The sequence below is a fragment of the Cibotium barometz genome, chromosome 38 (assembly GCF_041138505.1).
Source record: "Cibotium barometz isolate CiBa-2024 chromosome 38, ASM4113850v1, whole genome shotgun sequence".
NCBI lineage: Eukaryota > Viridiplantae > Streptophyta > Polypodiopsida > Cyatheales > Cibotiaceae > Cibotium > Cibotium barometz.
Window position 1 is genome coordinate 27,487,237 of NC_141083.1, and position 12,533 is coordinate 27,499,769.

The window sequence follows — 12,533 nt, forward strand, 5'->3', positions numbered from 1 at the left end:
ACAAAAAGCAACTTGAGGAGCAAAGAAAAGGATTTCCAAGAATTGACAGTCTACAGTTAATCAATTACAAACTAAGGGAAAAGCTTAAGGATAATGAGTCAAAAATTAATAGTTTTAAGGGAGAACCCAAAATCAAGAACAACTACAAAAGAAGTGGAGGTGCTCATGATAGCCTGGAAACATTGAAAAACTCATCTCCTCATATTACACTCAGGCAATTAATGAAAATAACCCCACAATTCCTACAAAAAGTGTAGCAAACCTACAATGGGCCAAGAAGAAGACAAAGAACCACAAGCATTTCTTGCAGAAGCCGACAAATCCACTAACTAATGAGAAAACTTCATATTTACAAATACATGACAATGGGTTCATAATTGGGAGTCATATAGCAAGTTAATATCAATCATGCAACCACAAAAATGCTGAAGCTACAAGGATAATGAGAGAAATTAGGGTGATAATGGCATATCAAAGACTTGTTAAACCCAAAGTTGTGATTAGTAATGCGCCTATAAAGATTAAAGTAAGTAAATTTTTTTTGTCATCACTGAGATGGAGGAAAGACCTTCGCACATCAGTTGTAGTTTCTTGTATTGTATCTCTACTTGAATTTTTCTCGGATGTATCCTTTGTCCCTGTTTTTTTTTCGTCCATGAGATGTCTCCTCTCCTTAGAAGGTAATGCTTAAGTCAAAAGTATTCCAAGAGATTTTTTGGCCTCCTTTGTATGACCCCTTAATGCCTCTTTCTTGAATATGTATCTTGTTTGCAAGCTTTGACTATTTTTCTTGGTTTTTTTTTTCCATTTTCCTAATCAAAGAAAAAACCCACATAATGAAGAAACATCCAAGAGTTTCAAAATTACATATAAAAGATAATTAAGTGGATTGAAGGGTCATTGCAATTTGCAACCTCTTGTCCAGAACAAATAATTACAATAAAAATCAAGGATTAAAAGGGAGCCGATTGCCAAGCCACAATCAAAATGCTACTTAGAAGCCAATAATATGGATGCAACACATTGAAGAGTACAAATTTGCAACTAGCATAACCATCAACAATATTAATCTAACAATCCTTCTTCCTTTTCTCTTAGGATCTATAAATTGGTGCACAGTTGGAGAAGAGATTTTGATTAGTAGAGAAGTTGATGGATATGGACCATGAGCCAAACGACATCGTAATAAGGATCTAAACTTAAGCAAAGTGATATCATATTTTTTTGTATTTTAAGAAACGAGGACTTTTGAAGTACTTTAAAAGAAAGACCCCTACACTGTTATTAACACAACACCACCTTATGTCTTCCTTCTACTTGGATTGTACAGCAACAACAATCCCAAGGATGCTATTTGGATCAAGAAGTTGGGAATGTTAAACATTTCGGGTAACATATCCTAATATTTTTGTAAAGCACTTAAAATCCCTTGTCTTTGTTTTTGCACTACATGTTGCATGGAAAATGTATGATGGATAGTTGTGCTTACTATACTATGTCTTGGAAGTTTGGCAATAAAAGATGTATCTTGGTAGTAGAATGGACACCCCGGGGCACTTACTCGCGGGTGGCCAAAGTGTAAACAAGGTGTCACAGGTGGAAGTGTAATACACAGATTTCCACTTAATCACCACTTAATTAAACCATAATTATATGCATAAGAATAATCAAAACATAGGCACAGCATAATTTATCATAGGCATCTGGCATTATGTACACACTTGACACCACATTGGGGACTAGAAGATGGGCTGGTCCTCCCCACCCCATTATAAGCTATTTACGATATCACCACAAGGGGAAGTACAACAGTGGGTAGCCCAGGGCCTTGCCACTGGTCAACTACCACTTCTTCAATGTGCAAAATGAATACAAAGTTCATGACCTGCACACTATGACCTTCATGATCGAGAGAATACCATGGGATCCCATCCCAAGATGTTCACGCGTGAATTAGTCAAACCAAGGGCTCAACAAATCCAAAACTCACCACCCAAGTCTTGAGGGACAAGGATTCAAATGAGCACACAAAATCTTGTAGATCAAATAATCCAACCTATGGAAAGGCAACCTGAAAATTGATAAATTTCAGCAAAAAGCTTACCGAATTTCTGTAGATGAACTTACCAGCAGAGTAGAGGCTCTTTCTTCACAGACTCAGGCCTGCAGCACGTGAGGAGTAGTGCAGAAATTCTTCACAAGCTTTAGTAGACTGAGATATAAGCAATCAGCCAAATAGAGACTCAATTTCTAGTTTTGTTTTAGGTTTTTAACATTACCGGTAAGTGTGATTATACATTTGAGTGGGGGTATTACGTTACATACGTATGACATGGGTTCAAGATTTATGGCTAACGGTGTGGGCTCAATGAGCAAAGGCAAAAGATAAAAGCTTTAGAACCACCACCATCAGCTTTAATGGTGCACTTGTCTGAACTTTGAACTTTGGCCTTTCCAACTCGCAAGTTGATGTTGTCACAGGGATGTTGTGGATCATGGTGATCCTTTTAGTTCTAGGAAACAGTTGGGGATGCCAAGGGAACATGTATGTGGCTCACTGGATTACTTGGCACTCAGGTGGATCTTTTGAGATTTGATTTGACGAGGGTGCAATCACCATGTTTGGACTTGGTGAAACATCCATGGTTTCTTCCAACTGCTTCACTGGTAGGTTTGACATACGAGTTGGGGGTGTTGCCATTGCTCTCCATTCCATCGTAAATTTTAGGGGTGGTGCCGGAGACATGGCCTTGGGTCTCTACACCACTTGGATTTGACATTTGAGGGTGTGTTTGCAAAGGCTCGGCACGTTTTCTTTGTTCGTGGAACCCAAATGTAGGGGTTCCCACCATCATAGAAGCCTTGGGCTTCTAGCAATTTTGTTGGCATCAAAGAACAGCTAATCCCAAGTCATATTTAACACTTTTAATTGTTGAAATGTAATTCCTAGTCAACCACCTTATTTTTGCAAGGCTAGTGAATACTTAACTAGATGGTACTAATCCACCTAACTCCTCAAAGATTAACGCATTCAACTTTCTAATGCTTATAATCGACCTTCTCCGACCTCACGCATGTGATGATTTGCCAAAGTATATGTTGATTTCATACTTGATATTTAATAACCTTGGTTCACATAATAGATAGAGTTTTGTAGGGTCAAATGAGGTAGATGTATGGGCAAAAAAAAAAAAAAAAAAACAACAACAACAACAACAATTAGGGACTTAAAGCAAACCAACAATAGGATGGGACAAGAAGCCAGGACCAAACAAGATTTCCATGAGAAAATATTTGGAAGAAAAGAGAAGTCTAGCAAACAAAAAACCCACCACAACGAATGGCACCCAAGCAAAAGTAAAATTATTGACTTGTAGATCAAGAAAAATAATCCGAAGGTCCATACTAATGCATTTGAATCATGGGCTCAACTCTATACGTTTGGGACGAGGATTCTTATCATTATTTCTGTAAGGAAGAGCTCAAAAATGGTATTTCAAGTACCCTCCTTCCAAAGCATCACGATGCTATAGCACAAAAAGGACACTTTCTTGCATAGGTATCAAGTACCCTACTTCCAGACCAATGCTAGCAAGTACATGACAGTTTCTAGCATAAATTTCATCTCAAGGATACAGACGAAGAAATTCTGAATAAACTAGGACAACTCAAAAAAAGCGTACGTAAATATGAGAGTGTTTGTGGGCAAGATCAAAACTTTATATGCACCAAGATGACACTACTTCGTTCATCAATAGACAAGAGGTCCTGGGCAAGGATTTGAGAATGTGAGTGCATTAAGCACACCAAAACTTTTGATGAGTTAAGAAGAGCGCACTTCAACTAGAAAACTTGCAAAATAGGAGCTCGACACAAGAGAAATATTACCTAGCAAGGCCAAAGCAAAAGAAGGAAGATGGCTTCATAAGGAGTTGGACACATTGAAGGAATTAATCCAAGAGATCAAAGAGAGCATTAAAGGACAAGAAATGGTGTTACATATGCACCAAGAAAAGAACTACCAGGAGTAGTGGTAAGGTGTTAGGAGAATGCCCACTCTTAGTCAAGACCAACAAGAAGAGGAACGGATGGGTAGGACTTCTCCAAATGAAATGTGGAGTAAGAATGGGCTCAAAACATGCTTTACCTGTGACAACGAGAGGCATGTCAAGGCAAATTGCTTGATCTTGCAAAGAGGCCAAGGAGTTTTAACAAGAGAAACTACACAAGAAAAGATGCTTGACAAAGGGCAAGAAGAAGTAGAATAATCAAGGATGCCATAGCAACAACTACAAAAGAAACAAGAAGAGCTAATAATAATTGATAGAAAATGAGCCAGTTAGGGTATAAAAATATGAGTATCAACACATAAAGGACAGAAAACATATGTAACAATCCAGAGGGATCAAATGATGCCAACAACAACAATCGATAGAAAGTAGGTAATACCAAAATAAAAAAACTCATGCGAAGGTGGTAACGAGGTCTAAGGGACCCAAGGAGACATGGAGATTATGAAATTGAAAGCTAGAGAAGAAATATATTATGGAGACAACCAAGAAATTCTTGTCACTACTAGCAAAACCACCATAACCTGTGAGAGCAATGGCTGAGTTGAAGGTAAAGGAATCAAGAAAATTACAACATACAAAGGAACCAAGAAGAAAAGGGAGCCGAGGAACACGTCTAAAAGGAGGAAAAACTACAGTCACAAGGATGGCCCAAGGAAATACACATATGAGGAAAGTTTGATCACTAATAAAGAGGTTACAAGTTAAGACGACGAGAGTCCTAGCACCAACAAGAAGGAAGCTGAAACCAAATAGCCTTGAAAGTCCACATGGGTAGTAAAAAGCATATATAAGGACTCCAAGCCCTACAAGTCCACAATCACAGATGACAAGAACCACTATCAATGTAGCTTAGAACAATAGCCCTCACTAGGAGAGAAACCAAAGAAGGAAAATGAATAGTAGAGGAATGGCCAAAAGTGCAAGAACCTTGGAAGCTCTCATAAATTGTCATAAGAAATAAAGAGAAAATTAGCACAACAAAAGAAGAGAAATACAAAAGATTTCAAGAAAAACAAGAAGCACAAAAAGCAACTTGAGGAGCAAAGAAAAGGATTTCCAAGAATTGACAGTCTACAGTTAATCAATTACAAACTAAGGGAAAAGCTTAAGGATAATGAGTCAAAAATTAATAGTTTTAAGGGAGAACCCAAAATCAAGAACAACTACAAAAGAAGTGGAGGTGCTCATGATAGCCTGGAAACATTGAAAAACTCATCTCCTCATATTACACTCAGGCAATTAATGAAATAACCCCACAATTCCTACAAAAAGTGTAGCAAACCTACAATGGGCCAAGAAGAAGACAAAGAACCACAAGCATTTCTTGCAGAAGCCGACAAATCCACTAACTAATGAGAAAACTTCATATTTACAAATACATGACAATGGGTTCATAATTGGGAGTCATATAGCAAGTTAATATCAATCATGCAACCACAAAAATGCTGAAGCTACAAGGATAATGAGAGAAATTAGGGTGATAATGGCATATCAAAGACTTGTTAAACCCAAAGTTGTGATTAGTAATGCGCCTATAAAGATTAAAGTAAGTAAATTTTTTTTGTCACTGAGATGGAGGAAAGACCTTCGCACATCAGTTGTAGTTTCTTGTATTGTATCTCTACTTGAATTTTTCTCGGATGTATCCTTTGTCCCTGTTTTTTTTTCGTCCATGAGATGTCTCCTCTCCTTAGAAGGTAATGCTTAAGTCAAAAGTATTCCAAGAGATTTTTTGGCCTCCTTTGTATGACCCCTTAATGCCTCTTTCTTGAATATGTATCTTGTTTGCAAGCTTTGACTATTTTTCTTGGTTTTCTTTTCCATTTTCCTAATCAAAGAAAAAACCCACATAATGAAGAAACATCCAAGAGTTTCAAAATTACATATAAAAGATAATTAAGTGGATTGAAGGGTCATTGCAATTTGCAACCTCTTGTCCAGAACAAATAATTACAATAAAAATCAAGGATTAAAAGGGAGCCGATTGCCAAGCCACAATCAAAATGCTACTTAGAAGCCAATAATATGGATGCAACACATTGAAGAGTACAAATTTGCAACTAGCATAACCATCAACAATATTAATCTAACAATCCTTCTTCCTTTTCTCTTAGGATCTATAAATTGGTGCACAGTTGGAGAAGAGATTTTGATTAGTAGAGAAGTTGATTGATATGGACCATGAGCCAAACGACATCGTAATAAGGATCTAAACTTAAGCAAAGTGATATCATATTTTTTTGTATTTTAAGAAATGAGGACTTTTGAAGTACTTTAAAAGAAAGACCCCTACACTGTTATTAACACAACACCACCTTATGTCTTCCTTCTACTTGGATTGTACAGCAACAACAATCCCAAGGATGCTATTTGGATCAAGAAGTGGGGAATGTTAAACATTTCGGGTAACATATCCTAATATTTTTGTAAAGCACTTAAAATCCCTTGTCTTTGTTTTTGCACTACATGTTGCATGGAAAATGTATGATGGATAGTTGTGCTTACTATACTATGTCTTGGAAGTTTGGCAATAAAAGATGTATATATCTTGGTAGTAGAATGGACACCCCGGGGCACTTACTCGCGGGTGGCCAAAGTGTAAACAAGGTGTCACAGGCGGAAGTGTAATACACAGATTTCCACTTAATCACCACTTAATTAAACCATAATTATATGCATAAGAATAATCAAAACATAGGCACAGCATAATTTATCTTAGGCATCTGGCATTATGTACACACTTGACACCACATTGGGGACCAGAAGATGGGCTGGCCCCCCCCACCCCATTATAAGCTATTTACGATATCACCACAAGGGGAAGTACAACAGTGGGTAGCCCAGGGCCTTGCCACTGGTCAACTACCACTTCTTCAATGTGCAAAATGAATACAAAGTTCATGACCTGCACACTATGACCTTCATGATCGAGAGAATACCATGGGATCCCATCCCAAGATGTTCACGCGTGAATTAGTCAAACCAAGGGCTCAACAAATCCAAAACTCACCACCCAAGTCTTGAGGGACAAGGATTCAAATGAGCACACAAAATCTTGTAGATCAAATAATCCAACCTTCAACATGGAAAGGCAACCTGAAAATTGATAAATTTCAGCAAAAAGCTTACCGAATTTCTGTAGATGAACTTACCAGCAGAGAAGAGGCTCTTTCTTCACAGACTCAGGCCTGCAGCACGTGAGGAGTAGTGCAGAAATTCTTCACAAGCTTTAGTAGACTGAGATATAAGCAATCAGCCAAATAGAGACTCAATTTCTATAAGAGTGTGTAGGAGAGATTCATATTAGTAGTGGAATTGTATGTAGGTATTAGGGGTTATTGTGCTAGGACATTAGGCTTTTATTAGCACACACCTTAGTAGCACCTTCCTTTATTATAGGGGCACATGGCACATGTTAGTTGGACCCCTTTAGTCCTTTGTATTAGGGGCCCTTTACTTTTGTTAATGAGTTTTCTTTCTCACCTCCTTTTGTAAGCTTCTTCCACCGCCAAACTGTGTGCGCCTACTATGTGTTGCTCTTTTCACTGCAGTTCAAGCCTCTCATTCTACCATTCGGTATCTGAGCTAGTCGACGCTCTCTGCGATTGTAGTGATGTTGAGTGTCTTGACCACGCAAGCAAGGAAGCCAGCATCTCTCTGTACAAGGAAGCGCTGAGGCGGTGCTGTACCAAGCAACAGGCATGATGCGGGCATCAGAAGCAGCAGTAACAGGCGGCTGGCTTGGGTGTTAATGACGGCGCCGTATACAGTATGTCGGCTAGAGCAGGTCACTATAGCATGCAGAAACGTCAGAAAGAGGCGACTGAACACTAGTCGAATCAAAGCGGTGCAAATTGCTAACCAGCTGTATAGGTGGCCGCCTGTCTTCAGTTGCATCACAGTGGCATGTGCTGACAGGACGAGCAGGTGGAAGCTTGGGGCACTGCATAGCCGGTGACCAGCTGCAAGAGGCACTGCATAGCCGGTGACCAGCTGAAGAGGCACTTCACAGGCTGAGACTTGCGGCAAATCGCGTTGCACACGCTGTGACTGGCGGCAAGAGGCACTGCAGAGGCGGCGATGGGCAGCAAAAGGCGTTTCTCAGGCAGCCACCAGCAGCAAGAAGTGATGCATGTGCAGTGTAATTATTTGGCCCTCCTAGCTCTATTTTACATGATAAAACCCATGCGCGGACACCAGACAGGTGGAAGAAGACATGGGAACAAGGTCCATAAGGTTTGATTAAGAAAAATGCAAGAAAAAGCAAAAAGTCAAACAAGGTTGACTGTGAGCCAAAGGCACCATTGGAAAAAGGAGACTGAGCCGGACCAAAAAGCTAAAAGCCACTTTTTCAAAAAGCAAGGCCTTGAAGCAAGAAAAGCAAAACAAGAACTTTTTGAGTAAAGTTAGTAATATTTTACTATTAAAAAGACCAAAAGCAAAGTAAAAGACAAAAGCAAAGCAAAAGCGTCACTTTTTGGCAAAAAGCAAGGTTTCCCCAGGTATAAAAGAAGCATAAGCCTCTCTTGAGCATCAAGTTGAAGAAGAATCTCTTCATCGCGTTGCCCTTTGTTCAAGCATGGAGATCATCTTCTCCATCATCATCTACTTGATCATGAACCAAACCATGGAGTTTTTCATTGCTGCCCGCTGATTTCAGAGCGCCTCCATCGGTTGTAGTGCCGCATCATCACATATCCGTACGACTGTATGGATCTGTACAACTATACGGAATTGTACGGACATACAATTTCAGAAACCCTGAAACTTTTTAAAATCCTAAAACTACTCCAAAAACCCTAAAATTTGCTTTTTGAAGGTTTTTATCACCCGAAAACCATTAGAACAGATTGTATATCAATTTTCTTGCCAGAAAGAGCTTTTCCATGGTTTTCTTTATTGACAAGGCTATAGGACTTGTGGAGATTACTCATGGGATGAGCGAGTGTTTCCTGGACTTGGATCTAGAACTTGGACTTGGACTTGGATCTAGAACTTGGACTTGGCTTTGGACTTGGACTTGGACTTGGACTTGGACTTGGATATGGATTTGGACTTGAACTTGGACTTGGATATGGACTTGGACTTGGACATTGGATTGGGACTTGGACTTGGATTCATTGAATTTGGATTTGGATATTGGATATGGTACTAGCCCAATGAACGATACTTGTGGGTCATCCCCGTGGTGTGCTCGGCATCAGAGATCTTGTGCCTCGAGCATATCTCTATGCACAAGGAAAGCATGGTATGCAAGATTACCCACATATTATACTGAGTTACCTCTCTCTAGAATATTTTCTCTCTCTAGGCCAAAACAGGTAGAAACAAGATCTTTTATTATTCTGAAAAGGGGATTGATTACAAGGAAAGATATTGGACATCTTGAGGGGCTGGGGAGGAATCTTACAAAGATGATCAGTGCAGAACGTAAAATACAACAGATGGAAGTGCGTTCACAATGCAGTAGAAGACTATACAGACAATGGTCAAGCAAGAACACGGAAAGCCAAGGTGTGGAAATCTCTAGACACTATGTTTAAGTTATGTGACAAGAAAGTGTGGACGAAGGAGGACCATGAGATATTTCAAATAGTGCTAGATGAGTTCAAGAGATCAATGATTGATGCATGGATGGATCAACACATCACCCACTATATGGTATTAGATTGATTATGCATTGAACTAGTTTTTATATGGTATTAGATTAACACATCACCCACTATATGGCATTAGATTGATTATGCATTGAACTAGTTTTTATACTGTATATTAAAAAATATACTAATTAATGTATTCTTTTATTCTCTTGAAGCATATTATATACCATCATACCCCTTGGTTTGCAAAGAAGTATAGCCGTGGGCAAAGCTTACAAGGCTTGGCTGTCCCCACCGAGCCACGAGCTGAGCTAACTAGCTAGACATACCGACCAGTCTCTACTCCATGATGTCCCATACCGCCACGGAGCTACCCTCCCGGGCCTCGAGACTGCTACCAGCCTCGGCTGGACGAAGCAAGTGCACATCTACAATAGATCCAATCTCCTGACCGCAGATCTCTCGCATGACCTCGCGAGACTCTGACTAACTGATTGACCCGTGCCACCCTTTTATAGGCGCTTGGCTAGTCACCGGGCGTCCACACATGGGCTGTAGGCATATGCTCACTTATGGTAGTGCTATGTGTGAACAGGGCTTAACCAAGGGCGCTTTTTTCCATGTGGTTTTTCCCCTTGGACATCAAGTGTGAAAGGACACATAATATTTTGTACTTCTATAGTATATGGATGTGGCACACATGCAAGGGTTGACTTGCATTTTGTGGATACCACACTTTTGGCTCTCTCTCTCTCTCTCTCTCTCTCATTTCTGTGTGTGAGCTTCTCTACCCTGCACCTAACCCTAATGTGCAGGTTTGTGTGTGTGAGTCCAACACCCAACATTTGGTATCAGAGCTGGGAGCTGGGAGCTGGGAGCTGGCCCTGGAAATCTGCAGCTGGAAGAAATCCTTCGAAATTCCGTCGAAAACCGACGTTCCGCCCGTCACCTACGTTTTTCCGTCGACGTTGTGTTTTTCCGTCGCCGGATTGCCTACTTCCGTCGGCGCTCCTCCGTCCGGCCACCAGAATCGAGCAGCACTAGTGGGAGCCCACCACCACCGCCCAGCTCACAGGCGGCACCGCCATCTACAGCCGCCGTTCTTCCGTCAGCGCCCCCAGCCGGCTGCCCAAAGCCGTCGACAGTCAACACCGTTCCGTTCCGGCACTACTATCCCGTTCCGCCGGCGCTACTCCAACGTTGTGTTCCGTCTACGTGGCATCCGTCTGCTCCGTCTCGACACCCTCGCCGTTCCGTTCCGGCCGACCATGTCCGGCGTCGCCCCTCCGTCCCATTCCAGTCGCCGTCTGCTCACGACTACCGACCGTCGTCGCCCGTTCCAGGCCCTTCGTGCTGGCCCACGGCTGCCGCCTCCGCCTGCCTCGTCGCTAGTGACTCCAGCACGCATGCTCGCCTAGCCGACTCCAGCGCCCGTCTGCTGTTCTCCCGCCTCTGGCTGGGGCCAGACACCTGCACAACTCCCGCCTGCTCAACTGCTCAACGCCCACGCTCTGCAGGCCTCCTCGACACCTGCAGCTCTGCACAGTTCCACCTGGCTGCCAGCTACACGCACCGGTTCCACCTGGCTGCCAGCCTGCAGCTCCTTGTGTTCCTCAACGTTGATTCTCCAGCTGCAACGACTTGGCCAGCGTGCTGGCTCCCTCTATTCGACTGTCTGCTCCAAGCCTGCTGCCCTGAGAGGAAGGTATTTCTCTGTACACATTTTGGGTCAAATACAAATACAAGATTTTGCAGCCATTCCAGTGCAGGTCATATGCAGATTTACCAGACACTTCTGTGCAAGTCAAATTCACATGAAAATTGCAAGTACAATTTGGGGGATTTCTCAATTTCTGGAAAAATTAAAAAAATTGGGCATTTTGCTTTGCCTACAATTTGGGGGTTTTCAAAATTGAGGTCAAAATCAGCAAATTGAGCCTCTTTCACTTGCAGAAATTTGGGGCTTTTGTGGAAATTGGCCAATTAGATGTACATTGAAGCGATTGGAGTGCATAAAAATTGGGGATTTTCTAATTGGAGCATGTAATTGGGCATTACAGCTGCGATTTGTCGCGTATGTATACACATTGTGTGTAATTGGACAATTTGGTGCAGGTTTACACTTGCTTTGGTTTGCAGGCATACATTTGCACAGGACATTTGGTTGCCTGGCAGTGCACATTGGTGCTTGGTTTGCTTGCAGATATATTTTGTTGACATGGCACAGAATGCTACAGATGTATTTGGTGTGCTCACCCAGGAGGACAAGCTGGATGGATCTAACTACTCCCTCTGGAGTTTCATGATCCGTAATTTGCTGGCAGCCAAAGGGCTTTGGGGCATCGTGTGTGGTGATGACACACGCCCACTTACCATACAGCCAGCCACGCCTCAAAGGGGAGGTGCTCAAAGAGCTCCTGATGTAGATCCTGCTCCCACACAAGAGCAGAAGAGATGGGACTCTAGAGATGCACAGGCCATGTCATATATAGCCCTTTCAGTGAAAAGGACTATTATTCCGCACATTCGTTCATGCAAGACATCGAAGCTTGCATGGGACACATTGGAAGCAATGTATCAGGTATGCAACGAGGCAAGAGTTGCCTACTTGAAGAGGCAATTGGATCTTCTTTCTATGGATGAGGGTGACTCCATAGCAGATCATCTCACCAAAGTGAAAGATTTGCAGGAACAATTGCTCAACATTGATGAGGTTATCCCAAACAGACAGATGGTCACCAACACTCTTCGTTCTTTACCACCTTCCTACTTGGGCTTTCACACCTCTCTCAACCTCTCAATGAGAGGAGGTGGTGATCCCGTCACTTTTGAAGAGCTCGTGGGTTTACTCTTGCAGGAA

General features: G+C 41.7%; 1 protein-coding gene across 2 annotated transcripts in view; it reads right to left on the reverse strand.

The window, feature by feature from the left end:
- Positions 1-369: 369 nt before the first annotated feature.
- Positions 370-12,533, reverse strand: part of LOC147616543 (histone-lysine N-methyltransferase family member SUVH9-like) — a 57,300-nt gene continuing 45,136 nt past the window's right edge. Inside the window, exon 2 of one of the 2 annotated variants that reach the window (XM_086777608.1) lies at positions 370-812. The gene's annotated coding sequence lies outside the window, so the exon portion shown is untranslated. Of the gene's footprint in view, positions 813-5,462; positions 5,902-12,533 lie in introns of those variants that run through there. The other variant, XM_086777609.1, reaches the window with a different exon arrangement.